We start from the raw sequence: 9566 nt of genomic DNA, 5'->3' as shown, positions 1-9566 counted from the left end.
CCTCCTCCCCCCAACCCTTCGAAAAAAAAAGAAGAAAAATTCCTCTTATTGTCCAACAATGATTACATCAGGACAACTAAGCGTATACGGGTGTCACTCATGGGACAGAGCAACACCCTTAGGTCGCATTTTTTTCTTCTTTGTTTTGTGGCACCCCGCGTTGAGTGCCAAATGTGGGCTCAGAACCAGCGGTCGACCGCAGCCCCCAGAGAGAACACGGAGGCGGCAACAGCAAAACATCTTTGATAGCTGACTATTCAGGCCCGACTGGCGGGCTGCCCTGGCAAAGGGAAGCGCGAGCGCCGATCGTGCACATGAGCGCACCCCAGGCCGCTCTTCATCTTTTCCATTACCGGCTGGGCGGCAGCCAGCGCCCCCACAGTATATACGTATGTCCGATACACACCAGGTCACCGCTATCAGAAAACTTCCGTCGTTGTTCGTCGCGCCGCATCTGCTCCCGTTTTTCTTTTTCATATTTTTTTCCTGCCTCTTCTTAATTCACGATACTCGTCATGTTTCCTGAGTACCTTTTCTTTTGTTAGCTGTGCGCGGACGAAGACGCTTCGAGACTGCTAATCTCTCGTCGTCTGATGAGTCGGCGCAAGAGAATCAGTCGCAGCTGCAGGCTTTCTGCAGCAGCAGCAGAAGTTGTGTGTTACAGCACTCCGTCCAAGTTATATCGCTCCACGGACAGCTAGCTTAGAAAGAACTCGCTCATGCACACACGATGGGGCGATCTGCATTTTGACCGCCCGAAGCGGGAGCTATGATTGCGAAACAAGGCTGGAAGCTGATCTTTTGTCTTTATTTTTTTTAACTACATGCTATGGGCAGGCTTCGAAAACGAATAGGCGCATAAAATTCTGGCTAACAGTTCACTTCTGTGTGCGGTATATATATGTTCCTATCTCTCCTTTCTCTAACCTTTCTTAGACCGCATCGTGGAATGAAAGCCAAAGCGCATTGCGGAATTGCCCGGCCCGAGAGAACGGTGCACCGCTAAGGGAACGACGGTGAGCTGATGTCTACCCCGACTAATCAGTACTGGTTCAGATGGATTCGCGAAGCTCTTGGTATCATTACACGGATGCGTGATTGGCGCTTTTCCTTTCTTTTTTGGTCTCAGATCGCTATAGCCGACGTTGTGAGAAACCTGGTCGATCAAGCATACTATTGAGATACCGATGCGATAGCCGCACCTGAAAGTGTTGATATCTATGCTCTATAGCCTTCGTAATGCTGCATCGATTCCGTTGGACCAATTATGTAACGCCCGAATGCCTGCATACAAATATAGCGTTACCTGCCGTATGTGAGCTTATACGTTTGTTCTTGGTCCAGCGCCCGAAAAAAAAAGAAGAATCGAGCGAGAGAGAGAGAGAAACAGAAAGAAATAAAGAAGGAAGGAAAGGAATAATTCAGTTCACGCGGGGACATTTCGAGAGGTGTTGCATCGCGAGTCGTGTTAGCTTTGTTTTATTGCCTTTAATGACCCCGCCGGTTCAGTATGGGGCCGCGATAATTTCTGCGCTTTGGACGCCCGAAGCGTGTATCTGTGCAGCATATAAATATATGCAGCAGCACATGTCCGTCCATTCCGAAGTCATGAGCAAGCGCACGGACGCGTTCTCCGTGTGGTACGAAGGTCGACCGCGGCGTGTGCCATATCGGCGACTGCGCGCGCGCCACTTGGACCGCGTAAGCATAGAAATCGAAAGGGAGCGATCAATTACGACAAGGATGTGGGAGCTGCTGCGTCTGCGACCGTGCCGGCGCATGCTGCCAGAACGCCGGCGCCGTTGTACAATAGCGGCGATTTTCCCGTTACGAGTTGTAACGGACTCGCGCATTGCCCGAAACACCAGCTCTTCGTATCGTTCGGGACGTTAGCGGTGTAGTTTGCAAGATTAATTGTCGCGCGACGTGGATTTCCGCTTCGCGCATTCGTGAGGAGTATACGTGATCGAACTGCATATTTTATAGTTGAGGCCTTATGGCCCGGAAGGTCGCGGGGTCGGTGACGGATATAATTTATCGAGAGCGTCGACACAAAGCTTTATGGATGAAGGCGTAAAGAGGCTTTTAGAGGCCAGTTATCGAGGCTTGTATGGACGCGTCCTCTTGCGTTCCATATAGTAAAATCCGGATTGATATTATGTATTCTAGAGAGTTACAGCTCTATTTTCATCGATTTTCTGCTACGCGTAAAACTTCGGTTAAATACTGTAAGGTTAGATCGGTTCACAGATCCGCCTAAAGTCAACTAGCAAAGTTTGACATTCGAACTCTTACTCGAGGAGCAAGACTAAACGGGAAGTTTACGCGCAGAATTGTGGACGACTGGAATTGTCCTCAACAAAGCGTTCGCTTAAAATTTAAGCGACACGAATCAGCTATTGTAGCTAGAAAAATTGCTTGAGTGTTAATGCTTCATTTAATTTCATTTTAGATCGGTACGTATAGGTACAGAGATATTGCAATTAGCATTTGGGCGCTTATCAATGTTCTTGGGCGCCTATCTTGGGCGCTTATCAAGTGTAGTTCTTGTAAACAGTAGTGCATTTCAGAAATGAACAAAATTAATTTGCCACTATAAGTTCACTGCCTCATGCCACACAGTATACCGGCCGTTGGTTTGGGCACACTGAATCACACCATGCGTTTCCTAAACACGCAGCCACATATGTGGCAATTGCAACAGTCGTCAGGGAATAGACAGATGGAGTCTCCGGCTAGTTGATCGTTCATATTGAATCTGGAAACAGCGGGGTGTATAGACTATTTTACGCATCTGTTTCAGTGCCGCCACATTGGGCTGTTAACCGTGCCGTTCTGTATCTTTAACAATTAAATGAACAGCGCTACGGTGGCCGTATGCACACGATGACGGTTGGGCTTGTGCATTCGTCGTGTCCTGACCTTATTATTTCACGTCACGAGATACAAAAATAAGAAAACGTTCGTTTAACAGCCCAAGGTGGCGGCGGTTATGTGTCTTAGGTAAAATCGTCTATACGAGGACACAGAAAATCGAGGAAAGCAAAAAAATGATAATAACGCGAGAAATAGTGCTCTGTGTGTTGTTTCGCCTCTTCTGCGTCCGCGTATTTTATTTGGGTTGTTTTCACTTTGAAATACACACAGGACCACTGACAACTGCAATAATAACAGGTATTTAAGCCTCCAAACTAATGTCATTTAACGAAAACAAAAACGAAAAAAAAAACCTGCTGCAGTGACTGGCACTCTGTTGCTAAACATAAGGTCGAGGATCCGATTCCAACCAGTATTCCGCAAGGGGCGCTCACGTACTGCGCTTTTGGCACACGTCGAAGAACAGCGCGTAGTGAAAAGAATTCGAAGCTCTCCCCGCTAGCGTCACATAGTCTCTGCGTTGCTTTGTGACTTTCACTCACTCACTCACTCACTCACTCACTCACTCACTCACTCACTCACTCACTCACTCACTCACTCACTCACTCACTCACTCACTCACTCACTCACTCACTCACTCACTCACTCACTCACTCACTCACTCACTCACTCACTCACTCACCCAATCAATCAATCAATCAATCAATCAATCAATCAATCAATCAATCAATCAATCAATCAATCAATCAATCAATCAATCAATCAATCAATCAATCAATCGTTCAACACTTCAGAGCAGTACGAATGTATCACCCCCTCTCTCTCTCTTTCATACGCACACAAACGCATGCGCGTTTATAAACACTAGCGGTGCCACAAGTAAACAAGTCGCCTCGAAATTAAACCAATCGACATGTCCCAAAGCACAGAGATTGTGAGCGTGATCAGAGCAATAATAACGGGAGTTTCAAGTTTACCGCTCTCAATATTAAGGGACGCAAACCGCCGGGCAGCATAACAAAAGAACGCAGAAAAGATGTGCTAAAGAAAAACGCAAGCATGGCGTGTAGCTGGCTGTGTGTGAGCAAATACTCTGAGTGCGCTCTTTCTAAAGCTCCCTGTTGTTGCCGTTGTAGTTGTAATTGCAGTTGTTGTTGATTTGATGTAACGGATGCACTCGAAATCGCGCACGTGACATGCCGTAGGACGAAAACGTGTGCGTGAGGCTTAGACAACGTGCGCGAGTTGCGCGTCTCATCACGAAAAACCCATTCTGCAGTGCAGGTTTTTGCTTATGGGAAAATACAGTGTAACCGTAAAACGCGCGCGTTTGATAGCAAAGAACAGTAAAGCGCAGACGCACTGCACACATTAAGGAAGCAAAACAAGGATCGAACATGGCTTACGGACAAACCGACTACACGATAGAAATATTAAAAGCGTCGAAACCAGCTAGACAGCAGCTGTTTGTGCTTTTTTTTGGGCAGAGTTCCAGGCACGCAGTGTGCGCTGAATTGTATTACAAAGACATACTGAAAGTGGAGAGGTGCACCGTTAATATCTAGATTTCAGAGCACGCACACTGTCTGTTCTACTGCATGGTAAAACCTTGAAGACTGGAAGTATAGTTTCTTCTATTAAAAACCAATTATTTCTGGCATGTCTCAGTAATTTGTCTCTGACGTATATATATATATCGCCATTACTGTCAACGCTTCATTGTTACCATTCGTCTTCGAAGACTTGCGCAACTTATAAAAAGTTACGCTCAGCATAATTGTTTAAGATACGTCACAAAGCCTGTATAGTTGGCTTTCAAAGGAGGCATTATATACGGTAATAAATGCATTCTCACTGCAATGTGTTTTTCAACTTTTACAAGATAACATATCCGGCATGTTGCATTATGCAAAGGTTTATACGCAAAAAATAAGTTATCTTACGGATCTTGTCGTGGATGTCAAATACTGATGGCGGGCTGCTTTTTTTGTGTGCTACATTTGGGAGCGATTATCACTGTTCATATTCCTTGAATTCAGAATATCGCCGCCTTAAAGGTCTCTAATTGGATAATTTACCTTTACATCCGAGCTTAAGATTCTGTCGATTACTCTGTACTTGTTCCTAACGCGTTTGCTTATGTTGTATGAGCTTATATTTATGTATATGCTTATATTTATGTATATGCTTATGCTGATGACAATATGTTTATGCATATTGAAGGCAAGGTCTGGAGACCTCACACGGGTTTGGCATATACATGTCATTTGGGTATCATGGTAATAAAGACGTCCCTTTGTAGTATGATGGCTAGTCGCAATAGGTATCGAAATGTAGGTTTCAACGAGACAAGAAGCGTGAATTAGTCGCACCGTGGGTAAAATTACAGTATAGACTAATTAGCGCCAATCTAGTCAAAACTGAGCCATATTTCACCATTTACTGCATGCACTATATCTCCGGTGTCAGTCCGCCTGGCCTCTTGGTAAAAAATTAAAAGAAAAAGAAAGAAAGAAAGAAAGAAAGAAAGAAAGAAAGAAAGAAAGAAAGAAAGAAAGAAAGAAAGAAAGAAAGAAAGAAAGAAAGAAGAGTGGCCTTTCGTCTTCCCCTAGCGTCGAGGCAAGTTGAATATAGAAGGGAGTGTCGATCGAAGTAGACGTGGTCTCTCGACACCTTCTTTTATATTTTCTGCCACCAGACACTGCTTGATAATTTTTGTGCCTATACATACTTGCGTATTTCCTAGGATGGCGCCAGACAGCTTTTCACTTTGGGCGACTCGGCGTAGTTTCCAATTATTCGCATTGAATATATGATGATAATACAGCACGCGTGAGTGTCGTGCTATACTGCGCGCCTAGCATAGTACTGATAGTCCGTGTTGTCCGTATGAGAGGCCTACAGATGCACCATTATCGATATAATACTGAAACACAATTAGTAGCGCTACTTGGAGGCAGCCCGTGAAGAGAAAAAAAGAAAAAAAAAAGAGCAAGGTAGGCTTCTCCTTGTAAGCTCTCTTAACTAGGAGAAGCCAGCTTTGGCGAAGTATTACTTAACCAAGCCACGAACGCACGCAAGGACAGCTTTTGCAAGGCTTCCCATCCCTATTATTTAGCCAACTGACCCGAGGGGACGGCGTACCGTACGTACGGTAGATGAGCTCTCACGTGGGTTTGGTAGTCATTAGAATAGACAAGCAGTTCATGCCTCCGTACAAAATTCCGCGTCTGGTTGCTTCGCTTGTACGCGTTGCATCTACTCACCTTAGTTGTACCGAGAAATTCTGTTGTCATTGTCAAGATATGCGGACAAAAGTGGCGAATGAAGTGCGGTCACAGTATGCAGAAGAAATGTCTAAATATGGTGGCGAGGAATCCCCTGTTTTACTTTGTTTTAACTTTGAGAGCACTCGTTATTAGAGTATAGGCTTTTCGCTTTAGCCGTGGCGTTATAATCTGGGGACGAGCCCTTTTGAGAGGTGACACAGAGAGATCCCCGTTCTGGTTTCCGAGTTTCGTCAGTGACGTGTACACTGTATATCTGGTGGTCGGAAACGTAGTTCTCGAGTTGGGTCCTTATGGCACGTACGGCGACTTAGCAGATTTGGTTTATTGATTCCTTTCGTTACACGTGTTGGGGACGCTGCGACCTTATTTTGACAGGAGTAATAGGGAGATGCAAACACATCTCACGTCTGTAATTGCGGTTAACTTTTCGCCGAATGCTTGAACTCTCACAAGGAGATCAGCGTCTACTTTTACGCTTGCAACGACCCCGAATGTGATCCGTTCTTGTGATAGCGTAAGTGTGGGGATCCTCTGTCATGTTGGCTAACGCTGAAAAGATGTCGTACATGGTTGGGCTGACGCCACCAGTGTCATATCTTCACCCCTTTGTTGCAAAAGTAGGTTACGTGGCCATTTTCACTGCGCTTACAGCATCATCTTATACCCCTTTCCATACATGAGGTGCAGCGCTGTGGAAGCTGTGCATGGAGTTCGGTCTGAAATGCAAGTCCGCGCGCCCCGTGCTTGGCCTCTGCGATTAGCTCCGCCTGCGCGCTGCCGGATCTGATCGCGGAGGCCACGATACTAAAAGAGAGAGACGCTAAGTGATCCAGAACAAATGCCCAGAACATCCTTTTGACAACCGTATAAATAACGGGGTTTGTTTATTTAGGCACAAAGCGTGTTCATTTATTGCTCACCCTAAAAACGAAAAAAAAATTATCACATTGCGGGTGGTAAATTCATTGAGCTATTTCTTGGTTCGAACGCATCTATTGCAATTCCCACTAGCTTCCATAGTGTTGCGCCTGATGTGTGAAACGGAGTACAGATCCATATAAGAGCCCTCAAAGCGTGTAGTGAGCAGATATCGCTATAGAGGCGTGTGAGACAGCGTCTGTGTATGCGAGCGATAGCGTTTTATACCTTGAACACGGCCATTGCTGACATGGGGGTGACATAGGAGCCGACTTTTCCGGATAAGGTCACGACCTTGCGCGCGAAGCGGTCGCGCCACACGCAGCGGTATAATACCGGTCAATGTCGCGTGCGTAGAAAGCGAAGATGCGTGGCGGCGGCGCAGCCTGGCGACCTCTGTGACCTTCGGAAGAAGTAGAGGACGACCCTGTCACTCACGGGCGCCGGTCGAACCGGACACGCAAGACGCGCTGCGATGGCCGACTTCCTTGTTTCATGCACTCTTAACGGCACGCAAACTGACCGATGGGCACAGCGCGAATGTGCACTATCATGCAGTTTTAGAATAGCGTACGCAAAGCTTTGCGTTAGCGCTTGCCGCCAATGCGCATGCGTGGTACGCTATCCTCTTTCGGTCCCCCGTTAAGCGACGGAAATAGCGGAAGACCGCAACGAACGCTATCTTTGCGTACACTAATCTAAAACTCCCTATTATCTTCCACTGACGGAAGCAGATGCCTACCACTTATAGTTCATGGACCCGTAAGGGTTTACAAAGAAGATCACTTTCGTCTCTTACTGCCAGCCGGCTTGTGTTATAATAAAAATAAAAAAGAAGAAAAGAAAAGTAAAACAGGTAACAAACCAAGCTTTGTTCAGTGTGATGTAACAGTTGTGTACAGTGTGGCATTAACATGCGGGAAAAAAATATATGAAGCAAACTTCAAGATGTGTTAACACAAGGCTTAGAGAACACGAGTTTAACTGCCAACGGATAACCCAACGATGTAATTTAGCTACCCACTGTAACCAATGCACATGCGCACCTGAGTTAAAAAAAAAAAGCACGATTATGAAGCGGATAAAAGACGACAAGGAGAGAATAGATTACGAAGCCGCACTCGTGGCATCTCTGAACGCCGAAAGATGCGCCAGTGAGCTATCAATAAAATTATCTCCTGCTGAAATTAATTTCGTGATGGACGTCACATAGATGGGGTTAGGTTTATTATGTATTTACACGTGCTCCTTGGAATGTTATTTACGTCGACTACGCAGGAACAATAAACCAGTTGAAGTTAGCGCTGCTCCTGTTAAACTGTATCCTTTACGTGCTCTTTTTTTTTTTAGTGCGTGTTACCCTACTATAAGCTCATCGCTAAGCCATTTGTTACAGTGTCAAAATCAGCGCGCGCTGTGTGTGACTGCTTTATCCCGTTGTCCAGTCTTTGCGCGCTGTTTTCACGCTAAGATCATTCATGATCCTAATTTATTGCGTTACAGCAAATACCTCAGCAAACCGCTTCAGTTGATACGCATGCAACATAGGCTCTATAGTGTACAGTCGTGAGCAATATGAAGGGAAACATCGAGTTCGATTTCAAGTAAAGATTACTCGTAATGTAACGATATGAATATTACATATTGATTTGTGAGAGATATGTTACGTACCGCTTGAGCGTTCAGTGTTGCAAACACTTTTGCGCTTGCCAACTACGTTTAGCCGCTATGTCTTTTTGAAGGCAATTTCAGTGTTCCCTCTGGTATTGCTTACGATATTAATACGCACCAATAATTACCCTTTAAGTCATGTTTTCATCACGAAAAACGTGCTAACCGGATACCGAGGAGAAGCCTTAAACCTATACAAACCAGTAAATCAATTTTTCCGAATATTATTTGTATCCATTTGGTAATGGAGTGATGGTTGGTACAGGAGAGAAAGAAGACACCGAACGACATCTTTTGAATGAAATTGTCACGCCAAAACCGCCGAACCGTATGCGTCAGGGCGGCGCAACACATTTTCAACCAATTAACCCTATTCAAACGTTTCCACGCAGCGAAACCTCTCGAAACTTAATAGGTTAATTTGTTGCATTCTAACTGTGCTCGGCAGCTTTTACTATACTCTCAAGCCCTAAATCCATTTCAGGCTCGTAAATCGATTTTCCAGAATTTCATTCGTATTTGCTTGGCGAAGAAAAGACGGTTATATTTGCAAGTGGAGAAAGCGAACACAAACTTCTCTTTACTGAACTAGCGCGATTGAATCACGGTGTTGACGGTGTAGAAAAGTTAGCGTGCTCACGACGTACCGAATTTTCGAATTTTTCATCGGATTCGAATGTTCCTGCGCGAAACAAGTTCTCGGAATATTCCTGATTAATTGAACTTATTTGGTTCATTCAACGTTCAATCAAATAAATATCTTTCTTTCCCCAGACGAAACAGTTCCGTATTTTATCGAAGGAAGCGGCT

The sequence above is a fragment of the Rhipicephalus sanguineus genome, chromosome 6 (assembly GCF_013339695.2).
Source record: "Rhipicephalus sanguineus isolate Rsan-2018 chromosome 6, BIME_Rsan_1.4, whole genome shotgun sequence".
Taxonomy (NCBI): Eukaryota; Metazoa; Arthropoda; class Arachnida; order Ixodida; family Ixodidae; genus Rhipicephalus; species Rhipicephalus sanguineus.
This window is presented reverse-complemented; position numbering follows the sequence as displayed.